A 23,717-nucleotide genomic window follows, 5' to 3' on the forward strand; every position below is an offset into this window, starting at 1 on the left:
CTAGGAGTGGCACTGCAGTGTCACGCAGGATGGCCCTTCCAAAAAATACTCCCCAAACAGCACATGACGCAAAGAAAAATTAAAGAAAAAAGAGGTGCAAGATGGAATTGTCCTTGGGCCCTCCCACCCACCCTTATGTTGTATAAACAGGACATGCACACTTTAATCAACCCATCATTTCAGTGACAGGGTCTGCCACACGACTGTGACTGAAATGACGGGTTGGTTTGGACCCCCACCAAAAAAGAAGCAATTAATCTCTCCTTGCACAAACTGGCTCTACAGAGGCAAGATGTCCACCTCATCATCATCCTCCGATATATCACCGTGTACATCCCCCTCCTCACAGATTATCAATTCGTCCCCACTGGAATCCACCATCTCAGCTCCCTGTGTAGTTTGTAGAGGCAATTGCTGCTGGTCAATGTCTCCACGGAGGAATTGATTATAATTCATTTTAATGAACATCATCTTCTCCACATTTTCTGGATGTAACCTCGTACGCCGATTGCTGACAAGGTGAGCGGCGGCACTAAACACTCTTTCGGAGTACACACTTGTGGGAGGGCAACTTAGGTAGAATAAAGCCAGTTTGTGCAAGGGCCTCCAAATTGCCTCTTTTTCCTGCCAGTATAAGTACGGACTGTGTGACGTGCCTACTTGGATGCGGTCACTCATATAATCCTCCACCATTCTATCAATGGTGAGAGAATCATATGCAGTGACAGTAGACGACATGTCCGTAATCGTTGTCAGGTCCTTCAGTCCGGACCAGATGTCAGCATCAGCAGTCGCTCCAGACTGCCCTGCATCACCGCCAGCGGGTGGGCTCGGAATTCTGAGCCTTTTCCTCGCACCCCCAGTTGCGGGAGAATGTGAAGGAGGAGATGTTGACAGGTCGCGTTCCGCTTGACTTGACAATTTTCTCACCAGCAGGTCTTTGAACCCCAGCAGACTTGTGTCTGCCGGAAAGAGAGATCCAAGGTAGGCTTTAAATCTAGGATCGAGCATGGTGGCCAAAATGTAGTGCTCTGATTTCAACAGATTGACCACCCGTGAATCCTTGTTAAGCGAATTAAGGGCTCCATCCACAAGTCCCACATGCCTAGCGGAATTGCTCTGTGTTAGCTCCTCCTTCAATGTCTCCAGCTTCTTCTGCAAAAGCCTGATGAGGGGAATGACCTGACTCAGGCTGGCAGTGTCTGAACTGACTTCACGTGTGGCAAGTTCAAAGGGCATCAGAACCTTGCACAATGTTGAAATCATTCTCCACTGCGCTTGAGACAGGTGCATTCCACCTCCTATATCGTGCTGAATTGTATAGGCTTGAATGGCCTTTTGCTGCTCCTCCAACCTCTGAAGCATATAGAGGGTTGAATTCCACCTCGTTACCACTTCTTGCTTCAGATGATGGCAGGGCAGGTTCAGTTGTTTTTGGTGGTGCTCCAGTCTTCTGTACGTGGTGCCTGTACGCCGAAAGTGTCCCGCAATTCTTCTGGCCACCGACAGCATCTCTTGCACACCCCTGTCATTTTTAAAAAAATTCTGCACCACCAAATTCAAGGTATGTGCAAAACATGGGACATGCTGGAATTTGCCCAGATTTAATGCACACACAATATTGCTGGCGTTGTCCGATGCCACAAATCCATAGGAGAGTCCAATTGGGGTAAGCCATTCCGCGATGATCTTCCTCAGTTGCCGTAAGAGGTTTTCAGCTGTGTGCGTATTCTGGAAAGCGGTGATACAAAGCGTAGCCTGCCTAGGAAAGAGTTGGCGTTTGCGAGATGCTGCTACTGGTGCCGCCGCTGCTGTTCCATACATCTACCCAGTGGGCTGTCACAGTCATATAGTCCTGACCCTGCCCTGCTCCACTTGTCCACATGTCCGTGGTTAAGTGGACATTGGGTACAACTGCATTTTTTAGGACACTGGTGAGTCTTTTTCTGACGTCCGTGTACATTCTCGGTATCGCCTGCCTAGAGAAGTGGAACCTAGATGGTATTTGGTAACGGGGGCACACTACCTCAAGAAATTGTCTAGTTCCCTGTGAACTAACGGCGGATACCGGACGCACGTCTAACACCAACATAGTTGTCAAGGCCTCAGTTATCCGCTTTGCAGCAGGATGACTGCTGTGATATTTCATCTTCCTCGCAAAGGACTGTTGGACAGTCAATTGCTTACTGGAAGTAGTACAAGTGGGCTTACGACTTCCCCTCTGGGATGACGATCGACTCCCAGCAGCAACAAGAGCAGCGCCAGCAGCAGTAGGCATTACACTCAAGGATGCATCGGAGGAATCCCAGGCAGGAGAGGACTCGTCAGAATTGCCAGTGACATGGCCTGCAGGACTATTGGCATTCCTGGGTAAGGAGGAAATTGACACTGAGGGAGTTGGTGGGGTGGTTTGCGTGAGCTTGGTTACAAGAGGAAGGGATTTACTGGTCAGTGGACTGCTTCCGCTGTCACCCAAAGTTTTTGAACTTGTCACTGACTTATTATGAATGCGCTGCAGGTGACGTATAAGGGAGGATGTTCCGAGGTGGTTAACGTCCTTACCCCTACTTATTACAGCTTGACAAAGGCAACACACGGCTTGACACCTGTTGTCCGCATTTCTGTTGAAATACTTCCACACTGAAGAGCTGATTTTTTTGGTATTTTCACCAGGCATGTCAATGGCCATATTCCTCCCACGGACAACAGGTGTCTCCCCGGGTGCCTGACTTAAACAAACCACCTCACCATCAGAATCCTCCTGGTCAATTTCCTCCCCAGCGCCAGCAACACCCATATCCTCCTCATCCTGGTGTACTTCAACACTGACATCTTCAATCTGACTATCAGGAACTGGACTGCGGGTGCTCCTTCCAGCACTTGCAGGGGGCGTGCAAATGGTGGAAGGCGCATGCTCTTCACGTCCAGTGTTGGGAAGGTCAGGCATCGCAACCGACACAATTGGAGTCGGACTCTCCTTGTGGATTTGGGATTTCGAAGAACGCACAGTTCTTTGCGGTGCTACTGCTTTTGCCATCTTGAGTCTTTTCATTTTTCTAGCGAGAGGCTGAGTGCTTCCATCCTCATGTGAAGCTGAACCACTAGCCATGAACATAGGCCAGGGCCTCAGCCGTTCCTTGCCACTCCGTGTGGTAAATGGCATATTGGCAAGTTTACGCTTCTCCTCCGACAATTTTATTTTAGGTTTTGGAGTCCTTTTTTTACTGATATTTGGTGTTTTGGATTTTACATGCTCTGTACTATGACATTGGGCATCGGCCTTGGCAGACGACGTTGCTGGCATTTCATCGTCTCGGCCATGACTAGTGGCAGCAGCTTCAGCACGAGGTGGAAGTGGATCTTGATCTTTCCCTAATTTTGGAACCTCAACATTTTTGTTCTCCATATTTTAATAGGCACAACTAAAAGGCACCTCAGGTAAACAATGGAGATGGATGGATACTAGTATACTTATGGATGGACTGCCGAGTGCCGACACAGAGGTAGCTACAGCCGTGGACTACCGTACTGTGTCTGCTGCTAATATAGACTGGATGATAATGAGATGAAATCAATATATATGTATATATAATATCACTAGTACTGCAGCCGGACAGGTATATATATTTATTATGTAATGACTGATGACGGACCTGCTGGACACTGTCAGCTCAGCAGCACCGCAGACTGCTACAGTAAGCTACTATAGTAGTATGTATAAAGAAGAAAGAAAAAAAAAAAACCACGGGTAGGTGGTATACAATTATGGATGGACTGCCGAGTGCCGACACAGAGGTAGCTACAGCCGTGGACTACCGTACTGTGTCTGCTGATAATATAGACTGGATGATAATGAGATGAAATCAATATATATGTATATATAATATCACTAGTACTGCAGCCGGACAGGTATATATATTTATTATGTAATGACTGATGACGGACCTGCTGGACACTGTCAGCTCAGCAGCACCGCAGACTGCTACAGTAAGCTACTATAGTAGTATGTATAAAGAAGAAAGAAAAAAAAAAACCACGGGTAGGTGGTATACAATTATGGATGGACTGCCGAGTGCCGACACAGAGGTAGCTACAGCCGTGGACTACCGTACTGTGTCTGCTGATAATATAGACTGGATGATAATGAGATGAAATCAATATATATGTATATATAATATCACTAGTACTGCAGCCGGACAGGTATATATATTTATTATGTAATGACTGATGACGGACCTGCTGGACACTGTCAGCTCAGCAGCACCGCAGACTGCTACAGTAAGCTACTATAGTAGTATGTATAAAGAAGAAAGAAAAAAAAAACCACGGGTAGGTATACAATTATGGATGGACTGCCGAGTGCCGACACAGAGGTAGCTACAGCCGTGGACTACCGTACTGTGTCTGCTGATAATATAGACTGGATGATAATGAGATGAAATCAATATATATGTATATATAATATCACTAGTACTGCAGCCGGACAGGTATATATATTTATTATGTAATGACTGATGACGGACCTGCTGGACACTGTCAGCTCAGCAGCACCGCAGACTGCTACAGTAAGCTACTATAGTAGTATGTATAAAGAAGAAAGAAAAAAAAAACAACCACGGGTAGGTGGTATACAATTATGGATGGACTGCCGAGTGCCGACACAGAGGTAGCTACAGCCGTGGACTAACGTACTGTGTCTGCTGATAATATAGACTGGATGATAATGAGATGAAATCAATATATATGTATATATAATATCACTAGTACTGCAGCCGTACAGGTATATATATTTATTATGTAATGACTGATGACGGACCTGCTGGACACTGTCAGCTCAGCAGCACCGCAGACTGCTACAGTAAGCTACTATAGTAGTATGTATAAAGAAGAAAAAAAAAAACCACGGGTAGGTGGTATACAATTATGGATGGACTGCCGAGTGCCGACACAGAGGTAGCTACAGCCGTGGACTAACGTACTGTGTCTGCTGATAATATAGACTGGATGATAATGAGATGAAATCAATATATATATATATATATATATATATATATATATATATAATTATATAATATCACTAGTACTGCAGCCGGACAGGTATATATATTTATTATGTAATGACTGATGACGGACCTGCTGGACACTGTCAGCTCAGCAGCACCGCAGACTGCTACAGTAAGCTACTATAGTAGTATGTATAAAGAAGAAAGAAAAAAAAAAAAACACGGGTAGGTGCTAGGTGGTATACAATATTATATATATATTATATACAATTATATATATATATATATATATATATATATATATATATATATAAACTCATAAACTGGTGGTGATTATTAAACTGGTGGTCAGGTCACTGGTCACACTATCAGCAACTTGCAACTGCAAGTAGTACTCCTGAGTCCTAAGCAGACAATCACAATATATATTATACTGGTGGTCAGTGTGGTCACAAACAATGGCAGTGTGGCTGGCACTCTGGCAGCAAAAGTGTGCACTGTACGTTATATGTACTCCTGAGTCCTGAGTCCTGCTCTCAGACTCTAACTGCTCCCCACTGTCAGTGTCTCCCCCACAAGTCAGATAATACAGTCACACTATCTCTATCACTTCAGCAAGTACTAGTAGTAGTAGTACTCCTCCTAATGCTCCCCAAAATTACTACTGTGTCTCTCTCTGTCTCACTCTCTTCTCGAATCTCTATAAACGGAGAGGACGCCAGCCACGTCCTCTCCCTATGAATCTCAATGCACGTGTGAAAATGGCGGCGACGCGCGGCTCCTTATATAGAATCCGAGTCTCGCGATAGAATCCGAGCCTCGCGAGAATCCGACAGCGTGATGATGACGTTCGGGCGCGCTCGGGTTAACCGAGCAAGGCGGGAAGATCCGAGTCGCTCGGACCCGTGTAAAAAAAACTGAAGTTCGGGCGGGTTCGGATTCCGAGGAACCGAACCCGCTCATCTCTACATAGAACCTGTTTTTAATTGAATTTAATTGAATTTAACTATATGGTATAGGCCGCATGGACAAGTGATGTAGTAAATAATGTCTTTGGCCGAGTAGTTTAGTACATGTTTAATCGGGATCCGGTCTGAAGATCAACAGTGTCTAGGTCGACAATGTTTAGGTCGACCAATATAGGTCGACAGTCACTAGGTCGACAGGGTCAGAAGGTCGACAGGGTCAGAAGGTCGACATGTTCTAGGTCGACATGAGTTTAAATTTTTTTTTTACTTTTTCATACTTAACGATCCACGTGGACTACGATTGGAACGGTAATCTGTGCCGACTGAAGCGGTAGCGGAGCGAGGCACCTTGCCCGAAGCATGGCGAGCGAAGCGAGCCATGCGAGGGGACACAGTGCACTAATTGGGGTTCCCGGTCACTCTACGAAGAAAACAACACCAAAACAACATAAAAAACTCATGTCGACCTTTTGACCTGTCGACCTAGAACATGTCGACCTTCTGATCCTGTCAACCTTCTGACCCTGTCAACCTAGTGACTGTCGACCTATAGTGGTCGACCTAGACACTGTCGATCTAATGATCCACACCCGTTTAATCTTAAATGTTATGTCTGAATGAGGATGTTTGAAGAATGAGCCGGTCACGAGGTATCCACACGTGAAGCATGATGGATATCTATGGTAGCCTGACTTCTTCATTTGGCCAAAAATACCTGTAACTGGAGCATAATCAGTCACGTCAGTGCTAACCCAGAGATCTTTGCGATCCTTACCACGTTTATAACAAGTCACTGGCTTAGAATTTTTAAAGGCTGGCTATCCCTGATCAGTGGTAATTTTCGGGCACATGCTTTTGTTGCTCTCGGAATCACTTGGTTGGCGGGTGAGACCTTAGATGTATTTAAATTACATGATCTGTCCTTTTGAAGTACCTTATATTTGGCAGGTTGAAGCTATAGCCCCTTTGTTTGAATGTATTAATAACCACACTGAGGGCTGCGGGTAATTCCGTAGGATCACTAGTAATTCTTGCGATGCAGAGCATCTGTGAAAAGGGAAATCCATCTTTCAAAGCCCTAGGATGATGACTGCTTGCATCTATATTCCTGTCGGTATCTTTGTAATAAACAGACGTAAATAGTTTGCCAGCCTGTATGTTCACTGTCACATCCAGATAATGAATTACAGTACGGCTATAATGGAACGTGAATTTAATTGATGAGGTTAGTCTGTTGGCTTCTTCCATCACCAGGGGTAAGAGTTGCAGAAAAACTTCTACATCCAATTCAAAAGGCTCCTGGAGACTGGACAGAAATGATTTAACAGTAGTTCCTCTATGTGTGGTATGGATGTATACATAGGTCCATTGTACATAGCATAACATCATTCTTCATTTTACTAAACTGGGTGAGGGGATTCTGGAATTTAGCAATGTCTTTTAGAATATATTGGCTGCTTAACCACATGCGGCTGTAATAATGCATCAAGGAGCTCCGACACCAGTTCAAATAGTGACTCCCTGGCAGGTATAATAGGTTTGCCAGGGGGATTATTCAAGTCCTTGTGGACTTTTGGTACTGTATATAATACGGTGTCAGTATGAGATCCCGGCTGTTGGGATCCCGGCGGTGAGCACAGCGTGTCCCCACGCAGGCTCGCTGCGGTTACCACAAGATTCTATTCCCCCTCGGGTGGTAGCGTGGACCACCACACAAGTGGGGGAACCAGTTGGCGGGTAGGACTCTGACCACCGGTATTTCAGCTGGTGTCATGATTACGGTGTCGGTATCCTGACCGCTGGGATCCCAACCAGCGGTCAATTGACTGCCTCCCTCTAATACAGGAATAAGCTGGTAGTAAAGCTTGTAGTTATTTTTCACCACTTGCAATGCCACTTCTAATTTAAAAAAAGATTAATTGTGGGATCTTCTGATCATTTTTTGTAAGTATTATTATTATTATTATTCTTTAATTATATGTCGCCACAAGGATTCTGCATCGCTTAACAAAGATCAAAACAAAGGGTTTCTGGTGCTGTGTCCATACACTAAGCGGGAGGATCCTGCCAACAAAGCTCACACCTGTAAGGATGGTGGGCGGTATATACGTACCATTACTTCAACTGTACAATGATTGTTGATACTTTGTCACCTTCTTCACGCTGTAAGCATTTTTTATGAATTATTTATGTTTTATTTTTTTTTACCAAAAATAAACAAATTGGCAATTATTTACTGATTGGCCATAGAGCCTTTTCCTTGTCGGGTGAGCTTTGGTGAGAGGGTATTTTTAGAAACATATACATATATATATATATATATATATATACACACGCACACATATGTTCGTAATATTCGGTATTGCGCTTTGGAGTTTCTGTTGCTCCAAGGTTTTTTTAGAACATGTCCCATGCTGCTGACTCTAAGCCACGGGGTCAAATCTCTAGGAAATTATAATAACAATGGAGAGCGCACTTGTGAGAAAGATATAAAACAACTTCACTCAAACTCAATGCTCACACACTTGATGTTTTAAACTGAGATGTACGTGAGCACTGATTTTATGAGTAAAGTTGTTTTATACCTTTCTCGCGAGTGGGCTCACCATTGTTATTTTATATCTCTATATATAGATATGCCGGGTTACTTCAATCTCTGACCTCTGCTTGCCCCTGTTCCGTCCTATACTCTGTGTGGCTCCACCCCCTGCTGCCATGGCTCAGTCAAGCCCTTTGTCCCCTCACTCTGTCCCCTCCATCTAACACAGCAAACTTTTTTGTTTTTAAAAACTATAAAACATGTTTTTCAAAAATGTCCCAAAATAGTTTTTTTTTTCATTATCACATTATTTAAATAATATCTACAGTATTTACACTTTATTTGACATTTTTAGCAAAAAAACTTATACTGGATCAGGTTTAAATAACTCAGTTTTATTACTGAATGTGTCTGCATTTTACACACTAGGACATCTAACACAGGAGAATTACATTTTATTTATACAGAATTTGTAATAGGATAGGTCTGCCTCCTAAACACATGTAGTATGTCATTTAACAAATGGTTGGATAATCGTTGACAGGTGCTAATCATCAGCCATATTGGTAAGGGTATCTAAACCCGATTAGGACACAGTTACCTTTGAAAAAGCTGTGAACATACACAGTGAAACGCATCAGGTGTGTAGATACCCCTACTTCTAGCTACCTCACAAGGCTTATGTATCTACTACAAGGTTGCCTGAACCAAAATTCCAGATCTAACCAACCTGATCACTGTATGTTGGACAATCCAGCCTTATCTACTACAGTGTGGACATACCACGCCAGAAACACCACACACATGAGGGATCCTATTCCTGGGCATTGTGATTTTCACTTTATAATAATAATTTTATTTATATAGCGCTCTTTCTCCAACAGGACTCAAGGCGCTTTACAGACATCAAAAACAATGCACATGATACAGAGGATTTGAGTAATACAACAATTGATAAGCAACAGACATAAAAGAAAACCTTAAGCCCACAGAAAGCATAACGCAGGATTGGTGCAGGCATTTTGGGTAATAACTTCCAAGGGTTGTGTATTCCACCCTCACAAGGTACCAGGTGCAGCAGCCATCTTAGGCGCTCGGCGTAGGATTACCCAGGGTGGGATAGTCCACCCCTAGAAGTGATGACACAAAATGGGGGTGATTTCAGAGTCCTACAGTTCAGAGTAGGGTTCCATCAAAACCATCAGGCCTATGTATTTTTCATCCCATCCACAAGTGTACCATATGGGGCAGCCATGTTGGGCGCACTTTGGAGGTTACACTGTGGGAGGTGAGCCATACAAGGGCCAAGGTCATATATGGGAAAACTGATGCTTATGTAGTAGTATGATGTACCCTGCATGTAGGGCACAATGGAAAGGTGTGCAATCAGTGGAGGTAAACATTACAGGAAAAACACATGGTGGGGTGGAAGCGAGCAATGGAGGGGAAAAAAAAAAATAGCAGGTAACTAGTGGCAGAGTAGGATTGGGCTAACATTTTGATCAGATCCTAGTACGGGTGGGTAGGAGAATGTGGGGGGCATACTCAATACTCCGAAGCAATGGGGATGTCCCTGCTGAACCTGGTCCTGTGCCCCACAGTTCCCTGTTCATCTTGGGGGTTAGGCCGGGGGCAGGCTTGATGTTCTCAGCCAGAGAGGTGCTAAGCCTGGTCTTGGTGTTCTCATGTTTGCTGCGAGGAGAGGCCACATAAAGTTCCAGCGTTTTGTGGTTGTGATGCAGTCCTTCTGTTATCTTTAAGGACCCTGGTGATCTGTGCACGGATGTGGTAACTATGGGGGTCATTTCCGAGTTGATCGCTCGCTGCCCATTTTCGCAGCGCAGCGTTCAGGTGATAAAACGGCATTTATGCGCATGCGTATGGGCCGCAATGCGCACGTGCGTCGTACGGGTACAAAGCCTGTTGTGGTTGTGCACAGGTTCTAGCAAAGTTTTTCTTCGCAATGACGGCCGCAAAAAGATTGACAGGAAGGGAGCGTTTCTGGGTGTCAACTGACCGTTTTCAGGGAGTGTTTGTAAAAACGCAGGAGTCTCTGAAAAAATGCAGGCGTGGCTGGGCGTTCGCTGGGCGGGTGTATGACGTCAAATCCGGACATGAATAGGCTGAAGTGATCGCAAGTGCTGAGTAGGTTCAGAGGTACTCTGAAAGTGCACAAACTTTTTTTGCAGAGCTCGGCTGCACAAGCGTTCGCACTTCTGCTAAGCTAAAATACACTCCCCAGTGGGCGGCGGCATAGCGTTTGCACGGTGTCACACACCAGAGGCGGCGTTCGCCGCGCTTACCCCTGCGTGTCTGCTGGTCGGTGTAGCGGCCTTTGCCTTCGGTGGGCCACGGGCTCCGGCGTCTGGCTGGCGCGGCTCCCGGCGGTTCTCCGGGGCATGGGCGCCGCCATGACACCCGGCATCACGTGGACAGGGGGCAGGTGACGTCATCAGACTGCTCCGCCAATCCAGCGCTGGCGGGAGATTCAAAGTCAGACGCCGGACAGAGCTTCAGTGCCTGAGTATCGTCTTCCCCTGACGTAGATGCCAGTGCTCTTGTTCCCGGCAAGGATCTCTGCAGTTGTACTCCAGTGTCTCCGGCATTTCCAGCTGCCAGTTCGCTGCACCGGTTCCAGTGTATTCAGCGGCCGGTATATCTCTCTGCGTTCCAGTCACCAGTACTCCTAGGAATCAGCGTGGCTGCGGGCCTCAGTCACCGTTCACAAGTTCCACAGAATAACAGCGTCTAAAACCCCTGCACTTCAGTTTCTCATATCATCAGCGTCTCAGTCTCCGTTCTCAAGTTCTACAAATCAACAGCGTCTAAAACCCCTGCACTTCAGTTCCTCACATCACCAGCGTCTCAGTCACCGTTCACAAGTTCTACAAATCAAACAGCGTCTAAAATCCCCTTCACTTCAGTTCTTCACATCATCAGCGTCTCTGTCACCGCTCACAAGTTCTTCAACCATCTGTGCCTTTAATCATCATTTATAAGTTCCTCAAGTTATCAGTGACTTTTAAACATCACCCACAGTTTCTTCAATTACCAGCATCTCTAATACTGCTCACAAAACCCTTCAGTGGGTCTGGACATTTCCCTCATTTATCCCTTTTGGCATTTGACTTTAAGTTGTTTTTCCCTGCAATAAAGCTCTTCCATATTTCATCAAACTCCACTGTCAGCGTCCTGTATGAGGAAATCCTATATTAGGCCTCCCCTTTTCCAGCTCAGTTGTGGTTCCTCTTCCCAACCATTGGAAGAATCCCCGAGTTCACAACACCCTCAGTCTAGGCCAGTGACACACGGCTGCTAAAACTAGTTATCGAGTAATCAACTTGGAATGACCCCCAATATACCTTATTGCTGGGCAATATATACTTACATAAAGGAAGTTCTACTTCAGGGACAAAGTAACTGAGGAACAGTCACCCAGTATTATCTCTTCCTCTGACAGAGAGATACCTATGGAGATTATGGATTTGAGGTATTGGGGTTCTTCTTATGGTATTTGATAGCATGTCCTACATAAGCATTTTTAATCCGTGATCATTATTAAATATGTTTTTATCCATTCAATCTGTTTTAATTCACATACTCATTTATTTGCAATAAAATATTACAGAGCGCTGTTATTTACATCCATTGCAGTGTTTTCCTATCCTAACGATGGACGATCCCTTGTTTTACAGCTGCTGCAGGAAAACTACCCTAGTAGTGCCTGAATAGAGTCATACTTGCTTCTTCTCTTTTTACGCCTCCTACCTGTATGTGTGATTTTGGGATCTGCAATTTGCCTGACTTATTGAAGTAAATAAAGTATGATCCATAAATTGTAATAGAACAGTACCACGGGCCTAATTCAGACCTGATCGCTCGCTAGGTTTTTTTTGCACTGCTGCGAACAGATAGTCGCCGCCCATAGGGAGTGTATTTTCGCTTTGCAAGTGTGAGTGTGTGTGTGTGTGGGGGGGGGCAGGGAGAAGGGAATGGAGACTCTTCACAGTCTGCAGGCTTAGAAGAAAAGGCTGGGGCACGGGAATCTTAAGACACCAAGAGGGAATATTTATTAGGATCGATAACCAATTTAAAATCAATGCTGAGGCTAAAACACATTTACTAACTATTTTTGAATGTTAGTAAGTGTGCGTTTTAGCAGCTTGAAAAACAAAGCTGATCAAAACTGACCTTTAGTAAATATGTCCAACTGTAAAATAAACATATTACTGATACAAATGGTATATCAAATTAACAAACAAACACTAAATTAAAATTGTTTGACCAGGGCACTTCACATTTATCCCTGCAACAAAAATTTCTGTTACAATGTATTGTCTGGTTGAACATCTGATGTATAATGACATTGGTTATATTCCTACGTAAACTGGCGTCTTTCAGACCGCACGATCTTGTACATTAATAGTAAATACTGACTGAAGACACTTGGGTCATTGGGCCTAATGCAGACCTGATTGCTAGGATAAGTGTGCGAACGCATGTGTAGCAGAGCTGTACGAACAGATCTTGTGCAGTTTCTGAGTAGCACAGGAGTTACTCAGCCGCTGCAATCACTTCAGCCTGTCCGGGACCGGAATTGACGTCAGGAACTCTCCCTGCAAACGCTTGAACACGCCTGTGTTTTTCCAACCACTCCCAGAAAATGGTCAGTTGCCACCCACAAACGCCTTCTTCCTGTCAATCTCCTTGCAGACGCCCGTGTGAATGGATTCTTCGCACAAACCCAACGCTGCGCGGCGATCCGCTTTGTACATGTGCGATGTGCCTGCGCATTGCGGTGCATACACATGTGCAGTTCTGACCGAATCGCAGCGCTGCATAAAATGCTAGCGAGCGATCAGGCTGAATTACCCCCTATCTACCATCAAAATTATTACAAGTGGCAGAATATGTATTATTAAATTATGTATTCCATAAATATATGCAGTACCATAGATTCTTCTTATCCATATGAGCTATTAAGCCATATTTACCAAAGTGAATATAATGCTCCTTTAAATGTGTTTAGCCTGCATATATAATAAATGCACATTGCTCTGTTGTTTGGCTGTCTGGCTAGAGCACTCTGCATTAGTGACGTCCATTAACATTCAGAACTGCAGCACTCATTTCAGAGTTTACAGAATGATCATCCATATACCTGGAAGACAAAGAGAAACAATGCGAGGATTGTCAGAAATGCAGACGTCCATGGCTCTGTAACAGGGATTTCTATGTGTGGTGTGCTCCAAGTACTAAACATGGCTAATTGCAGGAAGTGGTGCACACACAGGGGTGGTATTAAGTATGCCGGCGGCCAGCCTACCGGCAACCACCATACCGGCGCTGGAATCCTGACCGCCGGCATACCGACATCTGTTCTCCCTCTTGGGGGTCCACGACCCCTCTGGAGGGAGAATAGATAGTGTGGCACGCATAGCGCGCCACCGTGACCGCATCGTGCTGAGCGCAGCGAGCTTGCAAGGGGCTCATTTGCGCTCACCCAGCTGTCGGTATGCCGGCGCACAGGATTCCGGCGCAGGTATGCTGGTCGCCGGGACCCCAACCGCCGGCAAACCATACTACACCCCACACACAGTAGTAGTAACTCCCTACTATAGGTAATTCCACATGTAAGAAACCTAATGTATTACATGTTGCTAGTAGTTTTCTCATTCGTTCTCCATTATCATATTACATATGCAGTCTCTTAGAAAAGGTTTTGCAGAGAAGCAGCACTCTGACAAATGTAGGTCTACGAATGGGCTTACAGGTTCAGAAAACCTTTATTACCTTTATTCAGATAGCAAAGCAATTATATTTATTACTAGTCTGTTAGAATGGAGGGTTCAGTATGATTTACCGGCGACCGACAATATACCGACAGCAGCATCCCTGCCGCCAGTATGCCGGCAGTGGGGCGAGCACAAAGAGTCCCCTTGTGAGCTCGCTGTGCTCGCCATGCTACGGGCTCGGTGGCTCGCAACAGGTTCTATTCGCACTCTGCAGGTGTCGTGGACACCCAGAAGTGGGAATAGTCCTGTTGAGGCGGTAGTCCGGCTGACGGCATTGCCAGCTGCTGGGATTCCCGCGGTGGTATCCTGAACGCCAGGATCCCGACAGCCAGCAAATTAAACTTATACCAGACTGGAGAATTCTTGCTGATCTATTTTCATGAAAAATTTACATACCCCATTCACTGTTTCTTCCTTCTGTACCCTCTTTCTTTTTTTTTTTTAAACAGTTTTTATTGAGACATTATGGATTGTACATACAAAGATAATGTAAAAACAGTAACATTTGGAATGAAGAAAAGTCACAATCGTGCGTTATACAATTAAGTCACATATTTGATTGGGGGGAGGACAAACAAACACTGAACAACATCACCAAACAGGTAATTTCAACTTTAAACTTGTTATTTTTTGTACTGTCTGGACATGGCTACTAATAACAGATGCACAGACAAAATTCTTAAAGCTACAGTATGTGTGCAAATGCTAGGAGCTTAGGAGACAAAATTCCAGAGCTAATTGCGATAATGACAAGGGATAACCTGGATATTGTCGCAATTACTGAGTCATGGTGCAATGAGAATCATGACTGGGACATAGCTATACCAGGATACAATTTATTTAGGAAGGATAGAATGGGAAGAATAGGAGGAGGGGTAGCAATGTATGTGGAAAAAAAGCATAAATGCTACTTTAATACAAAATGTTGAGGACAAAACTGAGGCCCTTTGGGTCACCACGGAAACTGGGGAGAAGGACATTATTCACATTGGGGTGATCTATAGACCACCAGGCCAGGGGCAGGATTTGGACAGGAACCTATTGTTGGACATCTCTAAAATGGCTTTAAAGGGAGATGTTATAATCATGGGAGACTTTAATTTACCTGATGTAATTTGGGAGGGGTCCTTTGCAAGTTCAGCTACAAGTGACAAATTTCTAAATTCCTTACAGGGAGCATCTCTCAAGCAATTGGTGAGGGAGCCCACTCGCAAAGACTCAATATTAGATTTGATTCTTACAAATGGTGACAGGATATCAGACATATATGTGGGTGAGCACCTGGGATCCAGTGATCATCAAGCAGTATGGTTTAGTATAAAGACAGGATCCAACTCCTGTCACACAAAAACAAAGGTGTTGGATTTTAGAAATGCTGACTTTGCAAAAATGGGGAGATGTTTAAGTGATTCATTGGCGGACTGGAGGAACTTGGAAGGAGTGCAGGAGAGATGGGAAAAACTGAAAAGTGCAATACTAAGGGCAACAGACCTTTGTATCAAAAGGGTTAGGAAAAGCACCAGGAAAAGGAAGCCAATGTGGTTCACAAAAGAAGTATCAACTAGTGTGAAAGCAAAAAAAGATGGCTTTTAGGAAATACAAACAGACTCAAAATAATAATGACAAAGAGGTGTATCTTGACAGACGGAAGGATGCTAAGAAAGTGATCAGACGTGCAAAGGCAGAAGCTGAGGAGACAATGGCCCAGTCGGTAGATAAAGGGGGCAAAACTTTTTTAAAATATATAAATGAAAGGAGAAAATCAAATGGAGGAATAATAAGACTTAAGACAGAGAGTAAGAATTTGGTGGAGGGAGACAAGGCAATAGCAGATCACCTAAATAATTATTTTTGCTCAGTATTTACTACAGTAGAAGGGAAGGGGCCCCAGTTATGTTGCAAGGACATTAATAAAAATAAGGTAGATGAAAGTATATTTACAGAGGAGAAGGTCCTAACTGAACTTTCAAAACTAAAAGTGGATAAATCAATGGGGCCAGATGGGATACACCCAAGGATACTAAAAGAGCTAAAAGATGTGCTGGTGGCACCATTAACAGAATTATTTAACCAGTCACTAAATACAGGTGCCATTCCAGAGGACTGGAAAACAGCAAATGTAGTTCCATTGTACAAAAGTGGAAGCAAGGAAGAAGCAAGTAACTACAGACCAGTAAGCCTTACATCAGTAGTAGGGAAAGTAATGGAAAAACTACTAAAAGAAAGATTGTAGAATATCTTAAATCAAACAACTTACAGGATCCAAAACAGCATGGATTTACTGGTGGGAGATCATGCCAAACAAATCTTATTGACTTTTTTGACTCTGTGATGAAAATAATAGATCAAGGGGGAGCTGTAGATGTAGCATATCTAGACTTTAGTAAGGCATTTGACACTGTCCCACATCGCAGAATGCTAAAGAAACTTGAAAGTGTGGGGGTGGATTATAGAATAGTTAAATGGATAAGAACCTGGTTGCAGGATAGGAAACAGACAGTTGTAGTAAATGGAGTGCAATCTATGGAGGGAAATGTTACCAGTGGAGTACCCCAGGGATCTGTACTCGGACCAGTTCTCTTTAATATCTTTGTTGGTGACATTGCAAATGGTATTGAAGGGAAAGTGTGCCTTTTTGCAGATGATACAAAGATATGCAACAGGGTAGACACACCGGGAGGGGTAAAACAAATGATTGATGACCTAGCTAGGCTTGAAAAATGGTCAAGAACATGGCAACTACAGTTTAATGCTAAAAAATGCAAAATCATGCACTTGGGTCTCAAAAATCTAAAGGCTAAATATAGTATCAAGGGTACTATAATGGAAACTACTGAGGAGGAAAGGGATGTAGGAGTCACTATTTCAAGTGACTTAAAGGAAGGAAAGCAATGCAACAAAGCAATGAGAAAGGCAAGTCAGATGCTTGGTTGCATAGGGAGAGGATTCAGTAGCAGGAAAAGAGAAGTAATAATGCCACTGTATAGGCCATTGGTGCGGCCTCATCTGGAATACTGTGTCCAGTTCTGAAGACCATATCTCCAGAAGGATATAAATACATTAGAGAGTGTACAAAGAAGGGCAACTAAAATGGTGCATGGCCTACATCACAAAACTTACCCGGAAAGGCTAAAAGATCTTAACATGTATAGTATGGAGGAGAGAAGGGAAAGGGGAGACATGATAGAAACTTTCAAATATACCAAAGGTTTTAACAAAGTTCAGGAGGGAAACATTTTTCAAAGGAAGAGAAGTATTAGAACTCGAGGACATACACTGAAACTGGAGGGAGGCAGGTTCAGGGGAAATTTAAGGAAAAATTATTTCACAGAAAGGGTAGTGGATAAGTGGAATAGCCTCCCATCAGAGGTGGTAGAGGCTAAGACTGTAGAGCAATTTAAACATGCTTGGGATAGGCATATGAATATCCTTACAAAGAATTAAGGTTCAAAAAGGGTTGCGATTACCTAAAGGATAAAAAAAAGTGGGCAGACTAGATGGGCCAAGTGGTTCTTATCTGCCGTCAAATTCTATGTTTCTATGTTTCTATTGTTATGTAAAGTAATAAAGGATTATATATGGTGTATAGTCATTCATTTGGGTCACTCGTGTTACTATGAATGATACAGGTAGCCCTAAGGTGAGCCACCACAGTCGTCAGTCCTCAGACCAAAGATACAGGTTGGTCTTGTGCTGCTAATCTAGTCTGGTACCACGTGGTATTCTTTGAACTGTTATGAATTTGCAGCCGTGTGGTGAGGGGTAGAGTGGAAATATAAGATTCCCAGGGAGTGAAAAAAATGACCCACTTGTTTACCCCTATCCACAATGGCTTCCACCCAGTCCATCCTGAATAGGTGGTGCAATTTAGTCAAAAATAAAGGTATCTGTGGAGGCGTGCTGTCTATCCACCCTTGTAGTATCGTCTTTTTCCCCGCTGCACTGAGGGCTATCAGTAGTTTTTTGCATTCCGATGACATTCGGAGAGTGGGATCAATGATACCCAAAACTGCCCATTCGGGGGTAAATGGCACATAAGTTATTAGTTTAGCTTCTGCATATCTCCTAATAAGGTGCCAGAAATATTGCACAATAGGACATGCCCATAAACAATGATAAGTATCCGCCCCACTCTGGTGGCATTTTGGGCAGGAGTGCATTTCCAATGTTCCCATATGGAAACGCCGTAGCGGGGATAAATAAGTATTATGATATACATTTAGAAATAATTTGGTGTACATACTCGCTGACAGGACCTTTTCGGGAATATAATAGGGCTTTTTCCTTCACGGGTATAGTCAGACCAGGAAAGTGAGTCAACCATTTGCACATGCCGCCTGCTACGGTAGCATGATCTAATATTGTCCTTAAAAATGTATAGTGTATAGATATGGTTTTATGACTAGGTACGGGGTGCAATAAGAGGCTGTCTAGGGAGTTAATCCAATCCCCCTCCGCAAAATGTGTAAGAACATGTCTAACATAAAATTGTGTTTGCAAAAATGGAAGGGGAGACGAAGCAACCACAACATGTTTCGTTGATACCTCTGAGAAAGTGAGCAAACGGTGGTCTTCCACCGATACCAATGATCGAATTGATGTTATACCAGCCTCCCTCCACACTGTAAAGGGGTGAGCAGCCATGCCGTCCAAGAATTCTGGGTTTTTGATTAAGGGTAGATGTAAAGAATGATATTGATTCAATTTCGCATTGTGGCGCAATATGTGCCATATTCTCCTGGTAGACCACAAAAGCGGGTTTGACTTAATATGATCCAGTATTTTCTGATCATGTTGGTGGAGAAAACACGTTAAGTCCATGTTTGTTAGAAAATGTTTTCCAGATATGCAGAGCTGTTTTGTAGCCAATCCCTCAAATGTCTCAAAAGTGCGGCCTGATTATAAACTACCACATCGGGGGAAATTAATTCCACCATTGGATTTGGGCTGGACAAGTTTACGCAAAGCAATACGTGCATGGCCCCCCTTCCATATAAAGGTTCTGATAAGTGTATTTATCAATTGCGCGTCCTTTTTAGTCAGCAATACAGGGAGCGTTTGTAGTGGGTACAATATGCGTGGTATAGCCACCATTTTAAGTAGGTTAGCCCTGCCCAAGTATGACAGCGGAAGACGTTCCCATTCCTTAATATCATTAGTTAGAGTACGTATGGCCTTGCTCACATTGAGTTTGTACAATTCAGACATATACCGTGGCACCATAATTCCTAAATATGAGATGTACGTCGATACCCAGGGCAGTGGAAAATGTGAAGTCCAATGCGGACATGTGGTATTACCGTACAACAATAGCGCTTTAGATTTGTCCATGTTAATACTAAAACCCGAAATGTGGCCAAACAATTGGATTTTTTCTAAAATTAGAGTAAGGGAGTGCTCTGGGTCAGATATATAGAGAAGGATATCATCGGCAAAGGCTGATAGTTTAATTCCCTGCCCACCCACGCTTATACCCCGAAAGGCCGGCCAATCCTGTAGTGTTTGAAGGAGTGGATCAAGCGCAAGATTAAATAGTAGCGGTGATAAAGGGCATCCTTGATGGGTGCCCCTTTCTAAAAAGAACCGTTGACCCCTGATCCCGTTTATCAAAAGAGAGGCAGATGGTTTGTTGTAGATATAACGAATATAGTTAATAAAGTCCGTGTCAAAGCCTCTTTTTCCCAATACTGTAAACAAATGTGGCCACAGAACCATGTCAAAAGCCTTATTGGCGTCGAGGCTAAGAAGCATATTCGAGTCTGTACATGGAGATTGGGATGCTGCCACTGCCGCCAGTGCCATGCGAATTGCCTTAACCGCATGTCTGCCAGTCACAAATCCCATTTGCGTCGTGGTGAGGATATCTGGGAGGATGGATTGGAGCCGTAATGCCATTATTTTAGCCAATAATTTATAGTCGACATTTAATAGACTGATTGGTCTGTAAGAAGAGAGAAAATTTTGTCCCTACCGGGTTTAGGGATAAGGGTAATAAACGCTTCATTAAATAGAGGGGACGGAGAGCTTCTTTCATGTATAGCTCGAAACAACTCTAATAAAGCAGGAACAATATGGGTTTGTAATATGCGATAATAGTCTCCCGACAGGACATCAGGACCTGGAGATTTACCATGGGGCAAGTTGGAAATGGTGATGTTAATTTCCTCCGCCGAAATATTACCCACAAGGGCTTCTCTCTGGTTCTGAGTCAAAGGAGGCAGCACCTCATCCGTGAGCAATTGTGTTTGTACATCGGCATCTACCTGTGCAGAACTAAACAAGGACTGAAAGTAGGTTTGAAATTGCGCTACTATTTCCTGAGATTTGGTAATAATACGACCTGACACGGGGTGGTGTATAGCAGTTATGGTATGTCGTTTTTTGGGAGGTCGGGAAATGACCGCCAGCAACCTACCAGCCTTATTACCCCATCTATAGAATTTATTTTTAGTAAAATCTAACGAGTGTTTCACCTGGGTTGCTAAGTAAGTTTCAAGCAGGCGTCTGGCTTGTTTGTACTCAGTGAGAGCGGCATCCGTGGGTGTGGAAGTATAGGTTCGGAAAGCCATAGACATTGCTGCTTTCAGTGCAGTATATTCCATTTTGGATTCCCTTTTTTTCCGGGTGACATAGCTAATAATATGACCCCTCATCACTGCCTTAGAGGCATTCCAAAAGATGTCGGGTCTATCCCAGTAATCTATATTTTCATCAACATAGTTAGTCCAATGGTATGTGAGATATAACTTAAAGTCTTCTGAGTCAGCCAGGTATTGCGGGAATCGCCAAATATGGTCTGTTAAATGCATATGAGGATGGGCGAGTGCCAGCGTGACAGGGGCATGATCAGAAATCAAGTATATCCACCCCAGCGACATGAGAGATCAAGTCATCGGCAATTAGGAACTTGTCAATACGAGACAATGTCCCGTGGGCCAGTGACAGGTGGGTATGTGTTTTGTCGGCAGGGTGCAGCAATCTCCATAGATCAGAAAGGTCTAATGAGTCTCGAAATGCCAATAAGTGTTTACTATGAGGGTCAGTAGTTCTTGGTATAATCGGTGACCTATCAACTGTGGGATCATCTACCATGTTATAATCCCCACCCACTATCAAGGGAAAGTTAGTTTTACCTTGGAGAATGTGACTGAGGTCCTGAATAAACACGTGCGTGTTAACGTTCGGGGCATACAGGTTGACAAGGGTAAATTTAGTATGAAAAAGCTCTATATCCAATATTATGTATCTGCCTTCGGGATCAATAACTTCTGCCAAAACAGTAACAGGAAGATTATTTCGGAAAAGTATGGCTACCCCGCTGGCTTTCTTGCGAAAAGGAGCAGAGATACAGGAGCCAAGCCAAGGAGCCTTTAATACATTTTCTTCGCCTGTCAGCCAATGAGTTTATTGTAAAAAAATCACATCTGGGTGAGAACATTTGAGGTGCGTGGCCACACAATGTCGTTTGACTGGGGAGTTTAGACCACCAACATTCCAAGAAATAAATTGTATAGATTTCGGGGGCAATACCTCAGACGAGGAAGAAACTTCAGACGGCATGGCTACCCAACCCCCACGGGGCAGTGAAATGTCTGACAGATAATCAATATATTCAGGTACACAATGGCGGCTCCCCCCTAACCCAAGGTCTCCATTTCAGCATAGATTTTAAAAGCATGAACACCAATGTGACATAAAATACATTGCACAATTGTACTGTTTGAAATGTTAATAATAAACCATAATGACTCATAACTCCATTTTCAAAAAATTTCTTAACAACCATAACCTTGGTGGGCACCAACTAGGTCTAGTGGTGCGCACACTGAACACTATCAAAAATAACTACAAAATTATTAAGAAGGGATGCTATATTTAAAAAGAAATATAACAAAAAAAAGGAACAAGAAATAATGGTAGATAAACACACAAACGCCCGAGGCGAGGGTACATAAACTGCTTAACCCATGGCGGTCCTACGACCGATACCCTAACTAATAGGCGATCTCGATGGGGACCTGCGAGTCAGAAAGTGTGAGCTCGCCACCTCCGGGTCTGTATAGAATACCTGATTTCCATTCTCTAAGACCCGCAATTTAGCCGAGTATAGCAGGCCAAATCGAATGTTTTTGTTATGTAGGTAGGAACAAACGGCAGAGAATTATTTTCTCTTCTGAGCCACGGCTACTGAAAAATCCTGAAATATCAAGATTTTGTGACCCTTGACTAACAATTCCCTGGTTCTACGGTACGCAGCCAAAATTTGTTCCTTAGCCCTATAGTCTAAATAGTGGGCAATGACTGGTCGAGAACGCTTCTGCGTCCCGTCCCGCACCGCTCCCAACCTATGAGCTCTTTCAACGTATGGGACCTCAATGTCATCTATGATTCCCAGCAAGGTGGGGAGGTCCGTGCTAAGATAGGAGGAAAGGGCTGGGCCCATCAAGGACTCTGGTATACCTATAAACCTAAGGTTGTTCCTACGGGATCTATTCTCCAGGTCTACTTTTTCCTGCAGTTGTTGTGTAGATTTACCCTGGGTTGATACCTCCTCCTGACAAGATTGGACCAGGTCCACAGTATCACTCATTCTCATTTCTAACGCAGAGATACGCGTCGCATGTGAGTCTATGCGAGCCAGTCCCGCGTCTAAGCGGGCTTGAAGATCATCGAATCGTTTGTTTAGCAGGGGCATAAGAAGATCCGAAATCTCTTTAGCTGTCAAGGAAGGGGGGGGGGGTTAAGCTAGGTGATTCCGCCTCAGGACCAGCAGGAGAAGACGGACCCAACTAAGGGGGTGCCTCTTTCCCCTTCCCCGCTTTATAGGAGGTGTTTGATTGTTTTGGAGGCATGTTTTTGTCAAGGTATTTGTCCATACCCTAGGGAATGAGGTATAGAGTAATCAGTGTCTCCTGAAGTCACCGATTGAACAGTCACAGGTAACAGTGCTAAAAAGAACTAGATATACATGAGGTACGGGCGATAGTGTGAAATTAAACCAAATTATTTAGAACATATTTCAATTGTTCAGCATCCTTACTAGAAGAAAAGGAAAGCCGTAGCCATATACACTGTGATATTACATCTAGAATTATGAAAAAGCTGCAGAGCGACGGAAAGCAGCTCAGTGATAGCCTATAACCACTGAAATCTCAATAAAAACATCCGGGAATGTCTCCGGCAACAAGCTACGGCAGACACAGGTGTGTACAGAAACATGTGCTATAGGACAATTTAAGGTGTCAAGCAGTATAGAAGTGTCAGATAAAAATAACAAACTTCACATATAATACTCAGCGAGAGAAAAATAAGAAATATCACATACAATCCTTAGTGTGAGAAAAATAACAAATGTCACAATTAGCCTTCAGTAGGAGTCGGCAGAATGGAAGGCGTATTTAAAATTATCAGA

This window comes from Pseudophryne corroboree, chromosome 9 (genome assembly GCF_028390025.1).
Source record: "Pseudophryne corroboree isolate aPseCor3 chromosome 9, aPseCor3.hap2, whole genome shotgun sequence".
Classification (NCBI taxonomy): domain Eukaryota; kingdom Metazoa; phylum Chordata; class Amphibia; order Anura; family Myobatrachidae; genus Pseudophryne; species Pseudophryne corroboree.